The following is a 13249-nucleotide window of genomic DNA, read 5'->3' on the forward strand; positions in this document are numbered from 1 at the left end:
CTACCCCCCCCCCCCTCCCCCCCCCTCACAGGACCCCTGCCCTAGCTCAATAGATCGCTTCTGGTTACATTTGCTTAAGTTATGTTGAAATATTCTCTCATTGCCGAAGATTATTACATTTACTTTTTTTGCTCTCCTTGATGGTGATTACGTTTTCTTGACCTTCTGCCGTATGCTTTTCTTGATCTGTCAAAACCCCTGCTACTATTTATGATGGATCTTTTTGTATTTAGCAGTGTAATCTAATTCTAAAATAACAGTTTTCGTTCGTGGAGGTGAGGCATAACTAAATGTTAACTCTTGCATTAAACTGTAGAGGGTACAATATATTTGCCACTGTTGCGTTAAATGAGTTTGCAAAAACAACAGTTGATGGACCGAATGAGGATCAATGTCACACATTCAACCCAGTCAAAAGATCTGGGTCCTAATCCATCGTTTTTTTGCACTCCACACCACCCTGGGTTAGACAATGGCGATATGCAAATCAGCTCTGACCCTGTGCCCCATGGGAACAGTCCAGTCCGAACTACAAAAGCCATGTCCTTCCCAGAACGGAATCAAGCATCCGAGGACCGGACCGGTTTCGAGGTAACACCTCTCATCAGCCCGGCTAGCTTGACTCCAGTGGTGTGGAGTGCCTGGGACCCACGTCTGGGCATCCCCAGTACACTTATAGCGAGTTTGCAAAAACAACAGTTGATGGACCGAATGAGGATCAATGTCACACATTCAACCCAGTCAAAAGATCTGGGTCCTAATCCATCGTTTTTTTGCACTCCACACCACCCTGGGTTAGACAATGGCGATATGCAAATCAGCTCTGACCCTGTGCCCCATGGGAACAGTCCAGTCCGAACTACAAAAGCCATGTCCTTCCCAGAACGGAATCAAGCATCCGAGGACCGGACCGGTTTCGAGGTAACACCTCTCATCAGCCCGGCTAGCTTGACTCCAGTGGTGTGGAGTGCCTGGGACCCACGTCTGGGCATCCCCAGTACACTTATAGCGAGTTTGCAAAAACAACAGTTGATGGACCGAATGAGGATCAATGTCACACATTCAACCCAGTCAAAAGATCTGGGTCCTAATCCATCGTTTTTTTGCACTCCACACCACCCTGGGTTAGACAATGGCGATATGCAAATCAGCTCTGACCCTGTGCCCCATGGGAACAGTCCAGTCCGAACTACAAAAGCCATGTCCTTCCCAGAACGGAATCAAGCATCCGAGGACCGGACCGGTTTCGAGGTAACACCTCTCATCAGCCCGGCTAGCTTGACTCCAGTGGTGTGGAGTGCCTGGGACCCACGTCTGGGCATCCCCAGTACACTTATAGCGAGTTTGCAAAAACAACAGTTGATGGACCGAATGAGGATCAATGTCACACATTCAACCCAGTCAAAAGATCTGGGTCCTAATCCATCGTTTTTTTGCACTCCACACCACCCTGGGTTAGACAATGGCGATATGCAAATCAGCTCTGACCCTGTGCCCCATGGGAACAGTCCAGTCCGAACTACAAAAGCCATGTCCTTCCCAGAACGGAATCAAGCATCCGAGGACCGGACCGGTTTCGAGGTAACACCTCTCATCAGCCCGGCTAGCTTGACTCCAGTGGTGTGGAGTGCCTGGGACCCACGTCTGGGCATCCCCAGTACACTTATAGCGAGTTTGCAAAAACAACAGTTGATGGACCGAATGAGGATCAATGTCACACATTCAACCCAGTCAAAAGATCTGGGTCCTAATCCATCGTTTTTTTGCACTCCACACCACCCTGGGTTAGACAATGGCGATATGCAAATCAGCTCTGACCCTGTGCCCCATGGGAACAGTCCAGTCCGAACTACAAAAGCCATGTCCTTCCCAGAACGGAATCAAGCATCCGAGGACCGGACCGGTTTCGAGGTAACACCTCTCATCAGCCCGGCTAGCTTGACTCCAGTGGTGTGGAGTGCCTGGGACCCACGTCTGGGCATCCCCAGTACACTTATAGCGAGTTTGCAAAAACAACAGTTGATGGACCGAATGAGGATCAATGTCACACATTCAACCCAGTCAAAAGATCTGGGTCCTAATCCATCGTTTTTTTGCACTCCACACCACCCTGGGTTAGACAATGGCGATATGCAAATCAGCTCTGACCCTGTGCCCCATGGGAACAGTCCAGTCCGAACTACAAAAGCCATGTCCTTCCCAGAACGGAATCAAGCATCCGAGGACCGGACCGGTTTCGAGGTAACACCTCTCATCAGCCCGGCTAGCTTGACTCCAGTGGTGTGGAGTGCCTGGGACCCACGTCTGGGCATCCCCAGTACACTTATAGCGAGTTTGCAAAAACAACAGTTGATGGACCGAATGAGGATCAATGTCACACATTCAACCCAGTCAAAAGATCTGGGTCCTAATCCATCGTTTTTTTGCACTCCACACCACCCTGGGTTAGACAATGGCGATATGCAAATCAGCTCTGACCCTGTGCCCCATGGGAACAGTCCAGTCCGAACTACAAAAGCCATGTCCTTCCCAGAACGGAATCAAGCATCCGAGGACCGGACCGGTTTCGAGGTAACACCTCTCATCAGCCCGGCTAGCTTGACTCCAGTGGTGTGGAGTGCCTGGGACCCACGTCTGGGCATCCCCAGTACACTTATAGCGAGTTTGCAAAAACAACAGTTGATGGACCGAATGAGGATCAATGTCACACATTCAACCCAGTCAAAAGATCTGGGTCCTAATCCAACGTTTTTTTGCACTCCACACCACCCTGGGTTAGACAATGGCGATATGCAAATCAGCTCTGACCCTGTGCCCCATGGGAACAGTCCAGTCCGAACTACAAAAGCCATGTCCTTCCCAGAACGGAATCAAGCATCCGAGGACCGGACCGGTTTCGAGGTAACACCTCTCATCAGCCCGGCTAGCTTGACTCCAGTGGTGTGGAGTGCCTGGGACCCACGTCTGGGCATCCCCAGTACACTTATAGCGAGTTTGCAAAAACAACAGTTGATGGACCGAATGAGGATCAATGTCACACATTCAACCCAGTCAAAAGATCTGGGTCCTAATCCATCGTTTTTTTGCACTCCACACCACCCTGGGTTAGACAATGGCGATATGCAAATCAGCTCTGACCCTGTGCCCCATGGGAACAGTCCAGTCCGAACTACAAAAGCCATGTCCTTCCCAGAACGGAATCAAGCATCCGAGGACCGGACCGGTTTCGAGGTAACACCTCTCATCAGCCCGGCTAGCTTGACTCCAGTGGTGTGGAGTGCCTGGGACCCACGTCTGGGCATCCCCAGTACACTTATAGCGAGTTTGCAAAAACAACAGTTGATGGACCGAATGAGGATCAATGTCACACATTCAACCCAGTCAAAAGATCTGGGTCCTAATCCATCGTTTTTTTGCACTCCACACCACCCTGGGTTAGACAATGGCGATATGCAAATCAGCTCTGACCCTGTGCCCCATGGGAACAGTCCAGTCCGAACTACAAAAGCCATGTCCTTCCCAGAACGGAATCAAGCATCCGAGGACCGGACCGGTTTCGAGGTAACACCTCTCATCAGCCCGGCTAGCTTGACTCCAGTGGTGTGGAGTGCCTGGGACCCACGTCTGGGCATCCCCAGTACACTTATAGCGAGTTTGCAAAAACAACAGTTGATGGACCGAATGAGGATCAATGTCACACATTCAACCCAGTCAAAAGATCTGGGTCCTAATCCATCGTTTTTTTGCACTCCACACCACCCTGGGTTAGACAATGGCGATATGCAAATCAGCTCTGACCCTGTGCCCCATGGGAACAGTCCAGTCCGAACTACAAAAGCCATGTCCTTCCCAGAACGGAATCAAGCATCCGAGGACCGGACCGGTTTCGAGGTAACACCTCTCATCAGCCCGGCTAGCTTGACTCCAGTGGTGTGGAGTGCCTGGGACCCACGTCTGGGCATCCCCAGTACACTTATAGCGAGTTTGCAAAAACAACAGTTGATGGACCGAATGAGGATCAATGTCACACATTCAACCCAGTCAAAAGATCTGGGTCCTAATCCATCGTTTTTTTGCACTCCACACCACCCTGGGTTAGACAATGGCGATATGCAAATCAGCTCTGACCCTGTGCCCCATGGGAACAGTCCAGTCCGAACTACAAAAGCCATGTCCTTCCCAGAACGGAATCAAGCATCCGAGGACCGGACCGGTTTCGAGGTAACACCTCTCATCAGCCCGGCTAGCTTGACTCCAGTGGTGTGGAGTGCCTGGGACCCACGTCTGGGCATCCCCAGTACACTTATAGCGAGTTTGCAAAAACAACAGTTGATGGACCGAATGAGGATCAATGTCACACATTCAACCCAGTCAAAAGATCTGGGTCCTAATCCATCGTTTTTTTGCACTCCACACCACCCTGGGTTAGACAATGGCGATATGCAAATCAGCTCTGACCCTGTGCCCCATGGGAACAGTCCAGTCCGAACTACAAAAGCCATGTCCTTCCCAGAACGGAATCAAGCATCCGAGGACCGGACCGGTTTCGAGGTAACACCTCTCATCAGCCCGGCTAGCTTGACTCCAGTGGTGTGGAGTGCCTGGGACCCACGTCTGGGCATCCCCAGTACACTTATAGCGAGTTTGCAAAAACAACAGTTGATGGACCGAATGAGGATCAATGTCACACATTCAACCCAGTCAAAAGATCTGGGTCCTAATCCATCGTTTTTTTGCACTCCACACCACCCTGGGTTAGACAATGGCGATATGCAAATCAGCTCTGACCCTGTGCCCCATGGGAACAGTCCAGTCCGAACTACAAAAGCCATGTCCTTCCCAGAACGGAATCAAGCATCCGAGGACCGGACCGGTTTCGAGGTAACACCTCTCATCAGCCCGGCTAGCTTGACTCCAGTGGTGTGGAGTGCCTGGGACCCACGTCTGGGCATCCCCAGTACACTTATAGCGAGTTTGCAAAAACAACAGTTGATGGACCGAATGAGGATCAATGTCACACATTCAACCCAGTCAAAAGATCTGGGTCCTAATCCATCGTTTTTTTGCACTTCACACCACCCTGGGTTAGACAATGGCGATATGCAAATCAGCTCTGACCCTGTGCCCCATGGGAACAGTCCAGTCCGAACTACAAAAGCCATGTCCTTCCCAGAACGGAATCAAGCATCCGAGGACCGGACCGGTTTCGAGGTAACACCTCTCATCAGCCCGGCTAGCTTGACTCCAGTGGTGTGGAGTGCCTGGGACCCACGTCTGGGCATCCCCAGTACACTTATAGCGAGTTTGCAAAAACAACAGTTGATGGACCGAATGAGGATCAATGTCACACATTCAACCCAGTCAAAAGATCTGGGTCCTAATCCATCGTTTTTTTGCACTTCACACCACCCTGGGTTAGACAATGGCGATATGCAAATCAGCTCTGACCCTGTGCCCCATGGGAACAGTCCAGTCCGAACTACAAAAGCCATGTCCTTCCCAGAACGGAATCAAGCATCCGAGGACCGGACCGGTTTCGAGGTAACACCTCTCATCAGCCCGGCTAGCTTGACTCCAGTGGTGTGGAGTGCCTGGGACCCACGTCTGGGCATCCCCAGTACACTTATAGCGAGTTTGCAAAAACAACAGTTGATGGACCGAATGAGGATCAATGTCACACATTCAACCCAGTCAAAAGATCTGGGTCCTAATCCATCGTTTTTTTGCACTCCACACCACCCTGGGTTAGACAATGGCGATATGCAAATCAGCTCTGACCCTGTGCCCCATGGGAACAGTCCAGTCCGAACTACAAAAGCCATGTCCTTCCCAGAACGGAATCAAGCATCCGAGGACCGGACCGGTTTCGAGGTAACACCTCTCATCAGCCCGGCTAGCTTGACTCCAGTGGTGTGGAGTGCCTGGGACCCACGTCTGGGCATCCCCAGTACACTTATAGCGAGTTTGCAAAAACAACAGTTGATGGACCGAATGAGGATCAATGTCACACATTCAACCCAGTCAAAAGATCTGGGTCCTAATCCATCGTTTTTTTGCACTCCACACCACCCTGGGTTAGACAATGGCGATATGCAAATCAGCTCTGACCCTGTGCCCCATGGGAACAGTCCAGTCCGAACTACAAAAGCCATGTCCTTCCCAGAACGGAATCAAGCATCCGAGGACCGGACCGGTTTCGAGGTAACACCTCTCATCAGCCCGGCTAGCTTGACTCCAGTGGTGTGGAGTGCCTGGGACCCACGTCTGGGCATCCCCAGTACACTTATAGCGAGTTTGCAAAAACAACAGTTGATGGACCGAATGAGGATCAATGTCACACATTCAACCCAGTCAAAAGATCTGGGTCCTAATCCATCGTTTTTTTGCACTCCACACCACCCTGGGTTAGACAATGGCGATATGCAAATCAGCTCTGACCCTGTGCCCCATGGGAACAGTCCAGTCCGAACTACAAAAGCCATGTCCTTCCCAGAACGGAATCAAGCATCCGAGGACCGGACCGGTTTCGAGGTAACACCTCTCATCAGCCCGGCTAGCTTGACTCCAGTGGTGTGGAGTGCCTGGGACCCACGTCTGGGCATCCCCAGTACACTTATAGCGAGTTTGCAAAAACAACAGTTGATGGACCGAATGAGGATCAATGTCACACATTCAACCCAGTCAAAAGATCTGGGTCCTAATCCATCGTTTTTTTGCACTCCACACCACCCTGGGTTAGACAATGGCGATATGCAAATCAGCTCTGACCCTGTGCCCCATGGGAACAGTCCAGTCCGAACTACAAAAGCCATGTCCTTCCCAGAACGGAATCAAGCATCCGAGGACCGGACCGGTTTCGAGGTAACACCTCTCATCAGCCCGGCTAGCTTGACTCCAGTGGTGTGGAGTGCCTGGGACCCACGTCTGGGCATCCCCAGTACACTTATAGCGAGTTTGCAAAAACAACAGTTGATGGACCGAATGAGGATCAATGTCACACATTCAACCCAGTCAAAAGATCTGGGTCCTAATCCATCGTTTTTTTGCACTCCACACCACCCTGGGTTAGACAATGGCGATATGCAAATCAGCTCTGACCCTGTGCCCCATGGGAACAGTCCAGTCCGAACTACAAAAGCCATGTCCTTCCCAGAACGGAATCAAGCATCCGAGGACCGGACCGGTTTCGAGGTAACACCTCTCATCAGCCCGGCTAGCTTGACTCCAGTGGTGTGGAGTGCCTGGGACCCACGTCTGGGCATCCCCAGTACACTTATAGCGAGTTTGCAAAAACAACAGTTGATGGACCGAATGAGGATCAATGTCACACATTCAACCCAGTCAAAAGATCTGGGTCCTAATCCATCGTTTTTTTGCACTCCACACCACCCTGGGTTAGACAATGGCGATATGCAAATCAGCTCTGACCCTGTGCCCCATGGGAACAGTCCAGTCCGAACTACAAAAGCCATGTCCTTCCCAGAACGGAATCAAGCATCCGAGGACCGGACCGGTTTCGAGGTAACACCTCTCATCAGCCCGGCTAGCTTGACTCCAGTGGTGTGGAGTGCCTGGGACCCACGTCTGGGCATCCCCAGTACACTTATAGCGAGTTTGCAAAAACAACAGTTGATGGACCGAATGAGGATCAATGTCACACATTCAACCCAGTCAAAAGATCTGGGTCCTAATCCATCGTTTTTTTGCACTCCACACCACCCTGGGTTAGACAATGGCGATATGCAAATCAGCTCTGACCCTGTGCCCCATGGGAACAGTCCAGTCCGAACTACAAAAGCCATGTCCTTCCCAGAACGGAATCAAGCATCCAAGGACCGGACCGGTTTCGAGGTAACACCTCTCATCAGCCCGGCTAGCTTGACTCCAGTGGTGTGGAGTGCCTGGGACCCACGTCTGGGCATCCCCAGTACACTTATAGCGAGTTTGCAAAAACAACAGTTGATGGACCGAATGAGGATCAATGTCACACATTCAACCCAGTCAAAAGATCTGGGTCCTAATCCATCGTTTTTTTGCACTCCACACCACCCTGGGTTAGACAATGGCGATATGCAAATCAGCTCTGACCCTGTGCCCCATGGGAACAGTCCAGTCCGAACTACAAAAGCCATGTCCTTCCCAGAACGGAATCAAGCATCCGAGGACCGGACCGGTTTCGAGGTAACACCTCTCATCAGCCCGGCTAGCTTGACTCCAGTGGTGTGGAGTGCCTGGGACCCACGTCTGGGCATCCCCAGTACACTTATAGCGAGTTTGCAAAAACAACAGTTGATGGACCGAATGAGGATCAATGTCACACATTCAACCCAGTCAAAAGATCTGGGTCCTAATCCATCGTTTTTTTGCACTCCACACCACCCTGGGTTAGACAATGGCGATATGCAAATCAGCTCTGACCCTGTGCCCCATGGGAACAGTCCAGTCCGAACTACAAAAGCCATGTCCTTCCCAGAACGGAATCAAGCATCCGAGGACCGGACCGGTTTCGAGGTAACACCTCTCATCAGCCCGGCTAGCTTGACTCCAGTGGTGTGGAGTGCCTGGGACCCACGTCTGGGCATCCCCAGTACACTTATAGCGAGTTTGCAAAAACAACAGTTGATGGACCGAATGAGGATCAATGTCACACATTCAACCCAGTCAAAAGATCTGGGTCCTAATCCATCGTTTTTTTGCACTCCACACCACCCTGGGTTAGACAATGGCGATATGCAAATCAGCTCTGACCCTGTGCCCCATGGGAACAGTCCAGTCCGAACTACAAAAGCCATGTCCTTCCCAGAACGGAATCAAGCATCCGAGGACCGGACCGGTTTCGAGGTAACACCTCTCATCAGCCCGGCTAGCTTGACTCCAGTGGTGTGGAGTGCCTGGGACCCACGTCTGGGCATCCCCAGTACACTTATAGCGAGTTTGCAAAAACAACAGTTGATGGACCGAATGAGGATCAATGTCACACATTCAACCCAGTCAAAAGATCTGGGTCCTAATCCATCGTTTTTTTGCACTCCACACCACCCTGGGTTAGACAATGGCGATATGCAAATCAGCTCTGACCCTGTGCCCCATGGGAACAGTCCAGTCCGAACTACAAAAGCCATGTCCTTCCCAGAACGGAATCAAGCATCCGAGGACCGGACCGGTTTCGAGGTAACACCTCTCATCAGCCCGGCTAGCTTGACTCCAGTGGTGTGGAGTGCCTGGGACCCACGTATGGGCATCCCCAGTACACTTATAGCGAGTTTGCAAAAACAACAGTTGATGGACCGAATGAGGATCAATGTCACACATTCAACCCAGTCAAAAGATCTGGGTCCTAATCCATCGTTTTTTTGCACTCCACACCACCCTGGGTTAGACAATGGCGATATGCAAATCAGCTCTGACCCTGTGCCCCATGGGAACAGTCCAGTCCGAACTACAAAAGCCATGTCCTTCCCAGAACGGAATCAAGCATCCGAGGACCGGACCGGTTTCGAGGTAACACCTCTCATCAGCCCGGCTAGCTTGACTCCAGTGGTGTGGAGTGCCTGGGACCCACGTCTGGGCATCCCCAGTACACTTATAGCGAGTTTGCAAAAACAACAGTTGATGGACCGAATGAGGATCAATGTCACACATTCAACCCAGTCAAAAGATCTGGGTCCTAATCCATCGTTGTAGTTCGGACTGGACTGTTCCCATGGGGCAACAGGGTCAGAGCTGATTTGCATATCGCCATTGTCTAACCCAGGGTGGTGTGGAGTGCAAAAAAACGATGGATTTGGGCCCAGATCTTTTGACTGGGGGAGTGTGTGACATTGATCCACACTCAGTCCATCACTTGTTGTTTTTGCAATTGCCGCCCTAAGTGCGCTGGGGATGCCCAGACGTGGGTCCCAGGCACTCCACACCACTTGGAATCAAGCTAGCCGGGCTGATGAGAGGTGTTACCTCGAAACCGGTCCGGTCCTCGGATGCTTGATTCCGTTCTGGGAAGGACATGGCTTTTGTAGTTCGGACTGGACTGTTCCCATGGGGCAACAGGGTCAGAGCTGATTTGCATATCGCCATTGTCTAACCCAGGGTGGTGTGGAGTGCAAAAAAACGATGGATTTGGGCCCAGATCTTTTGACTGGGGGAGTGTGTGACATTGATCCACACTCAGTCCATCACTTGTTGTTTTTGCAATTGCCGCCCTAAGTGCGCTGGGGATGCCCAGACGTGGGTCCCAGGCACTCCACACCACTTGGAATCAAGCTAGCCGGGCTGATGAGAGGTGTTACCTCGAAACCGGTCCGGTCCTCGGATGCTTGATTCCGTTCTGGGAAGGACATGGCTTTTGTAGTTCGGACTGGACTGTTCCCATGGGGCAACAGGGTCAGAGCTGATTTGCATATCGCCATTGTCTAACCCAGGGTGGTGTGGAGTGCAAAAAAACGATGGATTTGGGCCCAGATCTTTTGACTGGGGGAGTGTGTGACATTGATCCACACTCAGTCCATCACTTGTTGTTTTTGCAACTGTTGCGTTAAAGTCACATTATTTCACATCCTTACCTCTAAAGATAGCCATTTTGAAGATGTAAGTCTCCTTTATAAAATCTCCACATTGCTTAAAGACACTTGATTGAGTAACTGTGAACCTAAAGTTTGCACCATTATCCTAGTATTTAGCAAATAGTCATTCTTGTTTTGTTTGCTAAATGTTTTATTGATCTACCATAAAATCTCTCTCCCTGGAAAGCACACTGCTAATTGATTGGACAAGTTCTCTTCTCTTCCAGGGGATCCTCATCAATAGTCATAAGCACTGAATATTCCCGCCCATGTGCGAGGACCCCGGAAATAAAAGAAAAATTATGTATGGAAATTATATATATATATATATATATATATATATATATATATATATATATATATATATATATATATATATATATATATATATTCACTGAAAAAACCATAGGTTTCACACCAGTTATAGTTAGGAATTAGCATTTAAAAAACCTATGAAATTCACTGAAAAAACCATAGGTTTCACACTGGTTATAGTTAGGAATTAGCATTTAAAAAACCTATTAAATTCACTGAAAAAACCATAGGTTTCACACCAGTTATAGTTAGCTGGAAATTTTACTGATATAAAACCATTGAAATTCCCACGTTATAGTTAGTCGGACTCACTATAACTTGCGCGTGCAATGCACTGCTGATGACATCACATATTACATCACTCATGACATGGTCAGTGACATCACTCATGACATCACTGATGACACCATCCTTGTGACACAGTGACAGACCTCCTCTCAGTGTAAAGTAACCCTTGAGACACATATTCAAAAATAGAAACTGAAATTTTAAAAAAATGGACATACCTATATCAGTTACAACAAGCAATTCTGTACTTCCACTATCTATATACACATCCACTCATTCACCAACAGTTCTATATAGTCACTCATACATATACTCACTCATCATATGAAGAGATACACCTATGCATCCTGTTACACACCGACATTCATCCAAAAGTTACTCACACACATATTCACACGTGCAAATAAACTATTGAACAACCATTTATTTGAATATAGAGTTATACACACACTTCCACCTTACTTCTATTGAAAATTACACATATTTATTCTCTTAAACAATCACTTATAGAAACACATACTTATTTAAACAGGAAATCTTACAATCTCTTACTCTCACATATACTCACTTATATACATCAATATTCATATATACTAGATTAAAACATATGTAGTTACTGATAAAGACACTAGTGAGACAGTCATTCACTCACTAACAAACACATATAGACACTCATCCACCCATACAGTCCTGTACATATGCTGTCTTCAAAACACATACAAAGAGTCAGTCACTCATGCATCTATGTGCTAAGTAATACCCCCACCAAACCATATAGACACTCATACTGATACTAATAAAAATATCAAATAACCCATATACATACGCATGTAGCTACTTATCAACACATGTAGCCACTTATACACAAAGTGAAACACTAATATATGTATTTAAATATTTAAACATAACTCACTAATATTTATTTTTCAGAAAGACACATATTCACTGGATGGTGTCATCAGTGATGTCATGAGTGATGTCACTGACCATGTCATGAGTGATGTAATATGTGATGTCATCAGCAGTGCATTGCACGTGCAAGTTATAGTGAGTCCGACTAACTATAACGTGGGAATTTCAATGGTTTTATATCAGTAAAATTTCCAGCTAACTATAACTGGTGTGAAACCTATGGTTTTTTCAGTGAATTTAATAGGTTTTTTAAATGCTAATTCCTAACTATAACCGGTGTGAAACCTATGGTTTTTTCAGTGAATTTCATAGGTTTTTTAAATGCTAATTCCTAACTATAACTGGTGTGAAACTTATGGTTTTTTCAGTGAATTTCATAGGTTTTGTTAATGCTAATTCCTAACTATAAGTTTCACTTTATAAATAAGACTGTTAGCACTCTAGTTGTTCTTTTTAACACTCTGGTACATTCTGTCATTGGGCTACAGTTGGGCTACATCTAGTTGAAATTTGGGCTACATTTACAATTTTTGGTCTCTGGTGGCCATCTTTGGGCTACATTGGGCTACATTTGGGCTACATTTTGGCTCTAACATATATTAAGCCCAATGTAGCACAATACATATTTTTCTAAAGTTAATTTTTTTACAAACCACTTCAGAATAGGGCTACCTGTCCCTACAATTATCCCATTTTTTTTTTTTAAATTTTTGGGGGGCGCGCTCCCGGAGCGCGCCCCGGGGAGCGCCCCGAAAAGCGTATTTCTGAAAAGCGCCCCGGGGCGCGCTCCGGGGAGCGTCCCGTGAGCGCCAATATCGCAAACGAAAACATGATCGTGACGTATCGCGTAGCCGCGACCGCGTGATACGCACGGCGTAAGCGCACCCGGAAGTACTCGAGCGAATACGATCGCACAACGTAAACTTCCGACGCGCTTACGCTGCGCGACCCGGGGCGCGCACCCGGGCGCGTAGCGTAAGCGCGTCGGGTCATGTGAGCAGAAAATAACACTTTTCATTGGTTCATAACAGTTTTAGTTTCATAATGATGAAGCCCCTGGTCTTGTGACCTGAAAATAACACTTCTCATTGGTTCAGGACAGTTGTTTTTTCTAAATGATGAAAGACCCCACCTTTTTTCCTTATTCTGACTTTGTCCTTTGACTGAGGAAGACC

The 13249-nt window shown here is 48.3% G+C and overlaps 1 protein-coding gene across 4 annotated transcripts in view; it reads left to right on the top strand.

The window, feature by feature from the left end:
* PPP4R3B (protein phosphatase 4 regulatory subunit 3B) overlaps positions 1 to 13249 on the top strand; it is a 381773-nt gene that overhangs the window by 257344 nt on the left and 111180 nt on the right. The gene's annotated exons all lie outside the window — the stretch shown is intronic.

This window comes from Lissotriton vulgaris, chromosome 6, assembly GCF_964263255.1.
Source record: "Lissotriton vulgaris chromosome 6, aLisVul1.2, whole genome shotgun sequence".
NCBI classification, from domain to species: Eukaryota; Metazoa; Chordata; class Amphibia; order Caudata; family Salamandridae; genus Lissotriton; species Lissotriton vulgaris.